This window comes from Schistocerca cancellata, chromosome 3 (assembly GCF_023864275.1).
Source record: "Schistocerca cancellata isolate TAMUIC-IGC-003103 chromosome 3, iqSchCanc2.1, whole genome shotgun sequence".
Taxonomy (NCBI): domain Eukaryota; kingdom Metazoa; phylum Arthropoda; class Insecta; order Orthoptera; family Acrididae; genus Schistocerca; species Schistocerca cancellata.
Window position 1 is genome coordinate 820,017,976 of NC_064628.1, and position 12,825 is coordinate 820,030,800.

A 12,825-nucleotide genomic window follows, 5' to 3' on the forward strand; every position below is an offset into this window, starting at 1 on the left:
GTCTTGCGGACAGTATAGCAAGTCCATAAACCACCACTTGTGCACTCACCAAAAAAAAAATTTTTTTAATTGTCCTCAGAACCAGCAATGCTGTTATCCAGTCCCTTGCTGAATTATTAACACACGTGCAAACACTATGAGTCCCTACTTCTCACATATTGTCCATATACTATGACCAACAGAAATGTGTGCAGTGAAATGTAACTTACAAGTTACTTAATTTGATGAACTGGTATCAATTACAATTTTATAACATAAAAATACAATAACAAAGGTACAAAATACATCATTAAAACATAATAATACAGATAACATTTGTAGTAATACAGGCTTTACAAAAGAATAGAAATAAACATATACATCAGTGTTACAGGAATTATGACATAAGTAAATACATAAAAGATCAGAATAATTATTGAAACATCAACTTCACACATAGGCATTAAAACAGAACAGAATTAATAATGTCTAACATCTTTACAAAGTAAATAACATATTATTAATGCAAATTATATTTGAGGATAACAGTATTCCTCATCATAGTTCATGTAGCTGAGTATTAGAAAAATTAGGAAGAACATAAATACACAAGGGTACACAAACACATAGTGGGATAACACAAGGAAAGGACAGGGTTTGTTTTACTGCAGTATTTTGCAAACAAAACTTTCTTTACTTCTCGGAGATCTCCCTTCATTCTTCATTATTTCCAAAAAGTCCTATCTATACCTGCTTTCTGTACTTTTCTCGTATAACCTCTCAGTGCATTTCTTCAAATTCATCGCAACTCATTCTCTTATAGGCTACCCCCTCTTAAGCTAACTGAAATCTACTGACCTCAAATGCATAAACTAAGGGACGAAGCAATGCAGCAGCACAAAACAATTAACACAAACAGTAATGACAAAAAAAATGGAAATTGGCAAAGCAATTGCAATATTACAACTAATATAAGGCATTGTGCAGCAAACAATAAAAATAAATCCGTAGTAAAACAACAGCGTAATACAAAGTCAAATTCAGTAACATTATGCCTGGCAAACACCAGCAGCAAATGCAATAATTTATATCTAAACATGACAAAGCTCAAGCAGAAAAAATATTACAGTAAAAATGGCAATGTTTAATACCTATGTCACATCTTAACACTAGACTGATGCATCACTGTAACTTGCTCTAGCAGACAAGTTACCAAGTCACTGACAAAAATTATGTATGCAATTCCTGTGAAGTGGAAATGTCTTATTGTGCTCCCTCATTTTTTGGAGTACATCCATCATAAAGTTATTTTTTATTGGATCTGTAGGCATAAATTATTTATATTAGTACATCTATAAAATTTTATTTTAACCAATGCTGCAGTGCAGCTAGGAACTAGATATTAAACAAAATAGGCAAAGCAAGGCGTGAAACGTCATTCACTAGCCATATGGCATTTCATAATGCAGTAAACAATCTTTCAACTAGCAAGACAATAGACATGAAATGTTTCTCATCATTTCATTTCAGTATATATCATAAATTAAGAACTCTACAGTGTAATCATGTTTTCAAGTTTGAGGGTTTCGTATTTACGATGCTTTCTACAAAAGAATGTCAATAGCCTCCTTTTTTTTTCTTCTCCACCTGTGCCTCTGAAAGGCACACACTAATGGCTTTTTTCCAGGCGTCTGTCGCGCAGCTGGGTGCCCATGATGCATTACGTGAAGGTGGTCACTTAACTTTCTTACCGAAATATTTACGACAGCAGTTTCCGCTACAGTGACAGTCTCATATAAAAATATTTCACAGGTCAAGAATTTGCGTTACAAATCTGTAGAAACAAAATCCTATTGATATAACAGTGTCCAAAAAATTTTCGTTGGCATTGTAATACATTCACGCATTTACATACATTTCATAACTCTTAAAGTACGATTCTTGGTTTCCAACAACCTTTTTCACAAACCAGAGTCCCTAACCACTACGCATTATTCCTTACCTTATTTGTCGACACTTCTTCAATATTTCATCATAACAGATATGTAGCATAATCAAATAACTCATATAGCATCAGCTTATTAATCACAAACATACCTCAGCAGCATAATACACAATCGTCGTAATAATAACATCATAACACCTCAGTCAAATCTCAAAAACGTCGTAGCTTCCTCCAATAATTTCAAAACCTAAAGAAATTTCTCTGCTCATTTCAATAGTGTCATCTACCTCAAACGTACTTTAAAAATCATGATCTCATACCAAATACATCATTCAAAGCTCTCATAGTATCACAATGAGTCCAAAAAAACATGAAAAGTTACACAGTATAGACAAAATACAATTTCCTAAGTGTGACGTAATCCAACTCCGTAATTGCGTAAACATCTGTCACTGACATAGTAAAAAAGTTTGTCTCTCTCAGTTAAATGATCAGATAGCTGTGTAATTATGTGTTAGACAAATATGGTACCGATGTGTAAAGTTGCATAAGCAAATACCATATTAGCTAGGGCTCCTTGTGCTTGCCAAACACATGGTACACAAAGTAGGCGTGTACCCCGCTGAGGATTGATGAATAATACCCTCAGGTGTTACAGATTACAGCAATGGAATGAAATGTAACACGGAAAACCTTTGTATCATTGTACTTCAAATATCTTTAAAAATAAATGTTTTTAAGTACAAAATTTATCACTCAAATGCGTGTCCTGTAGCGCTAATTGTGCGTCTTGCTGTAAGATAATTCTGTGGAAGTGTCGTAGTTATCGTCCTCTGTAAGCAAAGTTCTGCTGAAGTCAATGTACTTACCTCATCATAAACGAAAGTGAAATGCTTTGCGTATATACATCGTAGTTATTACGTACCTTACCTTGAACAAGAAAGTACTATAATGTAACGTATTGTTGTGCTACGAAAAAGGCTGTCTCATTGTAGCTATACCACAAAAGTTACTACTAAAACATGTTTTACTTTCCAGAATAACACAGAAAAACTGTGCAGATATAAAACAGATACACCGCAAAAGCAACAATGTAAACTGTGTCATATATTAATAGCATCATGATATAATCGTGGAGCTATCAAAGAAACCAAATGCTAAGTCATCTTTAATCTCACCGAATGTACTTCAAATAAAGAGTATCTTTACAAGTAAACCAAAATGTTGCATTAATATCTCATTAGCACTATAATTTCTAAGTATGTAAGCCTGATAGTCGTTACGTAATCGTGCAACTTGTTGCTAGAATGTATAACACTGTGTCGTCTGTTCACTATAACAATGCATTCGTAATTACTGTCTAAATAAGTTGCCCAGGTTCTTGACTGGATATCTAACTTCAAACTTTGTTGCATGGTAACAGTTTCTAAGTCTGACAATGCATACTAGAAATGTGAAGTGAAAAGTTTTATGGCAAAGACAAAGTTAAAAAGTAGATTATCTTTCAATAAACGGTTTTACATGTGAAATGTGGTGTAAACCTTTACTCTTCCTAGTACGCAGAGTTTCAGCTTCAGTGGAATTATCATGTGGTATATGTTACATCGGTAAAGAAAGCTAAAATTTTTCTCAAGGTTAGCATCTATGTAATTTTTTCCTGAGCCAGCCGGCGCATGTGGTTGCCTTCGGTGCGAGTCATTGTCTGTCTCTTTGTTGGCGTGCGTCGTTATTGGGATTAGGAGACCTAACTTCTACAAATTCACTTTGTCGAGAGGGCCCTGCTCTGTTTGAATCCCGCCAGTTCTGATGGAATTCAGGTCTGTTGTTTTGTCGGTAGTTTACAGAGTTTCTTGTTTGTCGGTCATGTGGTGGAGAATTTCTCCCGGAATCGTAACTGCACGCTGAACTGTTGCGTCTGAAGGTATTCTGTCTCCCTTGATAATAATTGTTTTTGTTCCCATATTGTCTGTTTCTATGGTAATCTCTGTCATAATCATTACTATGGAAATGCGATCTTTCTCTGTAACTAGTATTACTCTGCCAGTGGTTGTCATATGGGTGGTGTCTGTTTTGGTCACGATTTCGTTGTAAGAATAGACTTGTCGTGTCCAGTTATTGTTTCTGTCGTCACGGAATTGTGACGGATGTGACCTGTAGTGATTGTTTTCCCGTTTTTGCATCCCGCGACTGCCTGTGTCACTTTCTAATTCTTGTAAGAGTTCCTGAAAAGCTTCAATGTCGTCTTTGCAACGTCTTGCCAAAATAATATTTCTTAAATGTTCAGGCAATTTCATTAAGCAAATGCGGATGAGTTCTGAAGGGCTGTATGGGTTTGAAAGATATTGATTCTTATGCAACATGTCTTCAAAATATTTGACAAGACTGGAAAATTCAGATTGTTCAAAGTGTTTCATCATCATGATGCTATGTTTTACTTGGTCTTCTGTAGCTTGAGACCAATATGCTAAGAGGAAGGCATGGTTAAATTCTCCTTCACTGTGACAATCGTGCATGACCGATCGCATTCTTACAGCTGGTTCATTCTCTAAATAGCCACACATAAATTCTAATCTGTGCTCTAATGACCAGTTGGGAGGAAAACAATGAGAGAATTGATGGAGCCACGCTTGTGGATGAATGTCGTTGCCAGAATTCTTAAATGTTTTAAATTTACGTGTAGTAATAAACAGCTTATAGTCAAAATCATCATGTCGGCGAGTCGCATATCGGTCATTGTTACGTCGTTTCGGCGGTTCCATTTCAAAATTCGGTGCACCTTGCCAATTTCTTTCATAATTTCCGAAATGCTCTGTGTTATTATTTTGTGGGTGTTCCGTATTTCTATGTCCCTCTTCCCGTATTTGAGCACGAGTGGCCTCTAAAATATGTAATTCCTGTGTTACCTGTGTCAACTGATCTTGTACTTCCCGGATTTCTCTTTGGTGATGCGTATTAATTTGATTCTGATTTTGTTTGAATTTCCTAATTTGTTCGCACTCTTCTGTGTCATTAAAGACTACCGGTTTTGTGTCATTCAGATTATCATCTACCTTCGTAGATAAATTATTTAGCTGATCCGAAAGTTCAACTACTTTCTCTGATAATGAACTAATTTCCTCCATGTGTCTTTCTGAACCAATTTTCAAAGTATCTACTGTGTCCTTTAAGTTTTCCTGAGTTTTTGCAAGTTGCGTAACCGAATCGGTAGATGCAACTGAGTCAATTTTAGCTTTCAAGGTCTCATGATTTTCATGAACAACAGTTTGCAGTTCTTTTATGGCTGCTTCGTGATTCTGTAATGCATTTTCATGCCGCGAAAAAATAGGTTGGAAATGCTCACAAATTTGTGTTTTTACGTCATTACAGACTTTTTGACATTTCGCTTCGATTTTATGTAATTCAGTAGTTAAATCTTCACGTGTTTGTTCAAGCGTGGTGTCTAACTTCCGAAGATTTTGTTCCATTGTGTCTAACTTTTGTAGCCATTGTCCCATTTGTTGCATTAACTGTAATAACAATGCACTGGTGTCTGAAACATGTTCCTCTGTGCTATTCGGCAGTGCATTTGAACCGGCAATATTCGCATTTTGAAAAGCAGAAAATGCGTCTTGATTTATTTGAGAAAACGGTGAGGACGCAAAACCTGAATCTACAGTATTTGCAAGATTGTGTCCTGTCATTTCGGAATCCTGAGGCGAGCTGTTGCCGACCGATCGATCGATAATGCTTCCCTGTTCACTAATTGTTTCACTGCCTACACCATTATTTGCAGCCCGCTCCATTTCCCTATGCACAATTACCAAATTACTACTTCGAACGTTAGTTAATTCATTACTCGGTGGCGCTAACACACTGCTTTCGTCTTCACTGTCATTTCTCAGTTTACTTTGGAGCCTAGTATTACGTTTTTCACACGCCATTATTGTCACAATATTTCACACGATAACACAGAAAAACACAATTTGAAGAGCAAAAATAAGAGAACACATTAACATAGCACTGAAAATAATACCTCGTTAATTGCAAGTGCACATGCATGCCACAACTGTTTTACTGTACAACAATGAAAAACTGCAACTACAAAGGAGATTCTCTCTACAATTACGCGCTAGCAATAAACTAAAGCTACACTAATTACACAAACTACGAGACAAAATCAGAAGATTCCAGTGAGGTATCCTCGGCTAAGGGTCGACATATGAAACGTCCCCATAGAACAATTATACATGACTGTCCTTAAACTGACACACAATATTTTTTTAGCGCAACGCAATCTGACTTTCAAAAATCTCTACAAAAGAATGGCCCTGACTAACATTAACCTATACCTTTCACAAATCACTTACCTCACCAAAATCTTCGTTACTCGCACTACTGCAATACAGCGAGCGCCACTACTGCCAGCTAAATAAAAAATTCAAACTACTGAAGGCACTAACTACTGATAGACATAGCTGGCAAATGAAAGATTTTGATAGAGAACAAACAATGTATTTACCTTAATAGTCATAATATATAAAGCAGTTCATAACATCCAGTCTTACAAATTTCAAAACTCCGCCATCTCTCTCCCCACATCCACCACTGCTGGCAGCTCACCTCCAACTGCCCAGCGCTATGCGCTGTTAACATCCAGCTGCCCAACACTACAATAGCAGACAACAATGCAAACTAGCCACAGACTGCACACAGCACAGACAGTGATTTTCATACAGAGAGCTACGTGGCGTTACCAATAAGAAAACCTAAACAGCCTAATAACAATATAACTAAAATCAACAAAGAATCGTGCGAGTGAGAAAACACCTTGCAGAACTAGTACTCCTAGAAGTTTCATATCGGCGCATACTCCCCTGCAATGTGAAAATTTCATTCTGAAAAGAATATTTGGTACTTGTAGTGGAGCATTTACGTCTACTTCAAGTAGAACAGTTTCGCGTGGCGCTGTTATGGAAGATGACAATCCCGTACGTTACGGCAGACGGCGTTGTTTGCAAAATCTTCGTAAAGAATTTGCTGCATATCCTTTAGCGCTCTATGAAAATGTAGATTTCAAAAGCAGAAAACTGGATTTGATATTTTTAGCACCGTTGAAAAGTGCAGAAAATGTAGGTATGGCATGGAATTTATTGGTTTATGGGCCTGCAGACGAAACGCCAGTCGTGTTGGGAAATAATCAAGATTCGTAGCGCAACTGTGTGGGTAAATGAAAAAGATTCCAGGAACTAATACATGATGGTCTGCAGCTTGAAGTAACTGATCTGCAGTGCGACATGAAACATTAAGACATTCCAGATTTCTGCAAGAACTTTTTTCAGACTCCTTTTCCTGGTTTCCACAAGTTTTCAAACAGGTCCTCCCTCCCCCCTTTCCCCCCTCCCCCGCCTCCATGTGCTTCCGGAGCACGTTCCTGTCCTCCCGAAGCACGTTTGCAGTGAAGCCCTGCTCTAATTGGAATGAACTGCGAACAGCACATTTCATCACAGAATAAATGTAGTACAAGGTTTATGTGTGTGAACTCGGATATAATTAGGCACACTTTCCATAGTGCAGACATACCTTCGCTTTGCGTGAAAAAATAGAATTCTACGCTCTAGGGTAGCTACGGCCCACTTTTGTATCTCTGTTAGTAGTAAAATTTTCTAACCGTCCATCAGTCCCACAGAAATGGTGATTTATAGAGAAGACAAGTAATTTTAGAATTGCGCTCTACGAAAACTACGATTCAGCAGTTTTGGCACAGTGCATAAATGACGTAGTTCAAATGGTTCAAACGGCTCTGAGCGCTATAGGACTTAACATCTGCGGTCATCAGTCCCCTAGAACTTAGAGCTACTTAAACCTAACTAAGAACATCATACACATCCATGCCCGAGGCAGGATTCGAACCTGCGACCGTAGCAGTCGCGCGGTTCCGGACTGAGCGCCTAGAACCGCTAGACCACCGCGGCCAGCAATGACGTAGTCAATAATAGGATTACGGGTAGTATGATGGCATTGATAGGAAAATAAAAATGAAAATATGAGAGAAAACGGAGAGCCGACGACTTGTCTACTTTTTGTTTGTTTATTTACTTGTTTTGCACATAAATGGAACCGTATATCGTTCAGCGTTAGTCCATTGTGTATTTTATATTCTTACAAAATGTAAATTATATTTTATATGTAATAAAAATTTGTAGATCTCTTTATTTTTGCGGGCTTATGTAACCAGAGCAAGTATAGTTTACATGCAGAAACATAAGAAAATCTATACAACTATTGTTGTTATATTGTGCTCTATAGAACTTTTTACGTCATCAAAGGCAAAAGTTTCTTGTTATTACTGATAAATGCGAAATTTGTTTATGAATAACAGAAACATGTTTAATATACAGTCGACGAAGCATTGAAGCTGTGTTTGATATGCTTTTGTTTTGAATTTTTCTTTAATTTTATCTTTTTTCGGGTAACTCGTTTTCTAGTGTTATATGATGAATCTGTATATTTTTTTCTAAACCAGCCCTCTGTTTCACATTACAAATCAACAACTGTCAAATAATACCTGAATTAAAGATTTACAGTTTTGCTATAAATATTGTGTATTTTTAAGAAACAGACAGGAGGATAACATTGTAGAACAAGAATTTTTCCATAGGTTACATGTTATCTTTATACATCCTCACTAAATTTCTAGATGGTTCACAGCTTTCGGTTTCTGGGCAATCTGGTCGGACACTGATCGCATTCGTAAAAAAAAAAAAAAATAAATAAAAAATAAAAAAAATTGTTCAAGTGGCTATGAGCATTATGGGACTTAACATCTAAGGTCATCAGTCCCCTAGAACTTAGAACTACTTAAACCTAACTAACCTAAGGATATCACACACATCCATGCCCGAGGCAGGATTCGAACCTGCGACCGTAGCAGCAGCGCGGTTCCAGACTGAAGCGCCTAGAACTGCTCGGCCACTCCGGCCGGCCGCATTCGTATACAATGCAATCGAAATGAGGTAACGTCCGATAGGTATGCAGCACACTTAAAGTACAAACAAAGTGGTTACGATGTTAATTGACCAAATCTACTAGGAAAACCACCGAGGTCTACCTTACTTGCTACCATGGCCTGCGGTAGTTGTGCAACTCTTCTTTACTTTATAAAATTTGTAAAGGAGAGTTACAACAACCTACTATGAAAGCTAGAACGCTCACTAACGGGCATTATGGAGCAGGTCGATTATCACTGCTCTATGGTATTAATGAAGGAATACATGTTAAATAATTAACTTGCTCATTTATAAGCACTCAATGTTAACAATCAATGTTAAAGAAAATGACGTTGAATTATAAAGTTTAAACGGATCCACAATATTAGTTTACAGTGCAGGGAGTTTCCTCACGTGCCAGTGGAAACTAGCAGTTCTACCTCGAAAGACTCTCCGGCAGTAGTGAAATCACTTACTGAGGAAAGTTGGCGGCAGGAAAGAAGTGATTTAGGTAACGCCGTCTCGTCTACCGCTGCAAAAAAGCTAACAAACGAAAAGACCCGATACAGTGGGCGGTTCTAGTCGGGAAGAAGTTGGTCGCGCAAACTTTGTTGGCAAATAGGGACGTGTCGCCGGCACGGTTCCGGCCATCGGTTACCGGGATTAACACACAAACAACAGCGGAGAAGAAAAGGGTAGGGAAGGGAAGGGAAGGGAAGAGCCGGCAAAAAGCCGAAGCTGACGTTTCTGGGGCTCGCATCCGGAGGACTCCCAGGTGAGGGCAGGCAGAAAATGCCGCACAGTGGCGAAAGTAGCGGTCGTGTATCAGTCGCCGCTGCTACTAAACTGAAAGCAAGGAGCTAGGGGAATCCTCCCGCAAGACACGGTGGCGCCACTGACAAATATGTTTACTTCTCCGTGGCATACTCTAGACGAGCTGCAACAATAGTGCCTCTACTCGCTAAGTAAAAGTAGCAACAGTACACACGCAGTGTCGCGAAACCAGTATACAAGGTGAGTCACTTAAGGCGTAATATCCCTTTAATTTCATGAACGGTTCCAGATATGTAAACGAGGTTTTCGGCAGATGATGGTACACTAAGAGGCATGTACTTTGGTATGTGATAAAGAGTCTTTTCTATCGATCGAGATATTGAAGCACGTATGACTTTTTTAAATGCACTACTGGCCATTAAAATTGTTACACCAAGAAGAAATGTAAATGATAGACGGGTATTCATTGGACAAATATTCTACTAGAACTGACATGTGATAACATTTTCACGCAATTTGGGTGCATAGATCCTGAGAAATCAGTACCCAGAACAACCACCTCTGACCGTAATAACGGCCTTGATAAGCCTGGCCATTGAGACAAACAGAGCTTGGATGGCGTGTACAGGTACAGCTGCCCATGCAGCTTCAACACGATACCACAGTTCATCAAGAGTAGTGACTGGCGTATTGTGACGAGCCAGTTGCTCGGCCACCATTGACCAGACGTTTTCAACTGGTGAGAGATCTGGAGAATGTGCTGGCCAGGGCAGCAGTCGAAGATTTTCTGTATCCAGAAACGCCCGTACACAACCTACAGCATGCGGCCGTGCCTTATCCTGCTGAAATGTAGGGTTTCGCAGGGATCGGATGAAGGGTAGAGCCAAGGGTCGTAACACATCTGAAATGTAACGTCCACTGTTCAAAGTGCCGTCAACGCGAACGGTGACCGAGACGTGTAACCAATGGCACCCCATACCATCACGCCGGGTGATACGCCAGTATGGCGATGACGAATACCCGCTCCCAATGTGCGTTCACCGCAATGTCGCCAAACACGGATGCGACCATCAAGATGCTGTAAACAGAATCTGGATTCATCCGAAAAAATGACGTTATGCCACTCGTGCAGCCAGGTTCGTCGTTGAGTTCATCATCGCAGGCGCTCCTGTTTGTGATGCAGCGTCAAGGGTAACCGCAGCCATTGTCTCCGAGCTGATAGTCCATGCTGCTGCAAACGTCGTCGAACTGTTCGTGCAGATGGTTGTTGTCTTGCAAACGTCCCCATCTGTTGACTCAGGGATCGAGACGTGACTGCACGATCCGTTACAGCCATGCGGATAAGAAAAAATGGTTCAAATGGCTCTGAGCACTATGGGACTCAACTTCTGAGGTCATTAGTCCCCTAGAACTTAGAACTAGTTAAACCTAACTAACCTAAAGACATCACACTCATCCATGCCCGAGGCAGGATTCGAACCTGCGACCGTAGCGCTTGCGGATAAGATGCCTGTCATCTCGACTGCTAGTGATACGAGGCCGTTGTGATCCACCACGGCGTTCCGTATTACCCTCCTGAACCTACCGATTCCATATTCTGTTAACAGTTATTGGATCTCGACCAACGCGAGCAGCAATGTCGCGATGCGATAAACCGCAATCGCGATAGGCTACAATCTGTCCTTTATCAATGTCGTAAATGTGATGGTATGCATTTCTCCTCCTTATACGAGACATCACAACAACGTTTCACCAGGGAACGCCGGTCAGCTGCTGTTTGTGTATGAGAAATCTGTTGGAAACTTTGCTCACGTCACCATGTTGTAGGTATCGCCACCGGCGCCAACCTTGTGTGAATGCTCCGAAAAGCTAATCATTTGCATATCACAACATATTCTTCCTTAAATTTCGAGTCTGTAGCACGTCATCTTCGTGGTGTAGCAATTTTAATGGCCAGTAGTGTAGTATGATATTTTTTTTGCGCCATCCAAAGCCGCTTGAAAAGACCAGCACCGCGATATAATGCTTGTTAATGTTCAGTTTGAAACTGTTCGCAAAAGAATCTGATACATAGTCTTAAACTGAAGGCCAAGTTGAGCTGAAGCGGCTATTGCGTTGTGAACACCCTCATGCCAACCTACGTCGTTGTATCAAGCCTTTCCGACTGCTTGCTTGTCTGCACCACATAACTAGTAGGAACTTGCAGACCGTCGGTTGGTCGTTACGGCTTCAACATTCCTTTCATTCTAACATGTACACCAATGACGTGCTACATTTGTACGTCGAATGGTATAGCACGAGACGTATTGCCAAGGAGTATGGAATCAGCCACAGGAATGTCACTCGCATTTTGCATCGACATAAATTCCTCCCTTACTCTCTGTCACTACATTAGGCTCTCGGAGGAGGTGACTTGTAAGTCATACAGAATTTTTATGGTTTGCTCTGCATCGCTTGACAGACGATACAACGTTTTTTTCGAATGTGTGCTCTTTACCAACGAAACAACGTTTACGAATCACGGTATAGTAAATTTACGTAACGTGCACTACTGGGTACCACTGGATGAGCGATAGTGCATTTGGTTCCAACACGACGGCTTACCAGCTCACTCTTCCCATGTTGCAAGGCAAATGCTAAATGAAATGTTTCTTGATCGCTGGATTGGACAGACTGCTGTAGTCAGGTCCTTTTATTTGGCTCGTCTTGAATTCTTTCTATGGCTAGCATTGAAAGATGCAGCACATCCTGAAGACCCAACTACGTCAGACGATGTGTGCCGTCGAATTTCCACAGCATGCAATGGTATATCATCCAACATACTTTGATCTGTTCATCTATCACTTGAAAGGCGATTGCAGATGTGTCTTTCATTCTATGGTGAACAATTTGACAGCATAGCTAACTGTAAGAAAAGTATTTATTTTGTGGGTGACATGTCGTCAGTCTTCCTGAATAAACTGTTTAGTTTATTTAAAGTGTTTCCGTCTAATTACTATTTCGAGTAGCATTTATTAACTCATTTTTCCGACGGCAGGTCATTTACTTTAAGGAGCATTCAGGTGCTTCCAGGCAAAGACAGGCCAAGTAGTTCCCTTTTTTTTCAAATCTAAGAACGTTGATATAATACTTTCTTTCTTACCTTTAACAGAGCTGCCTGGA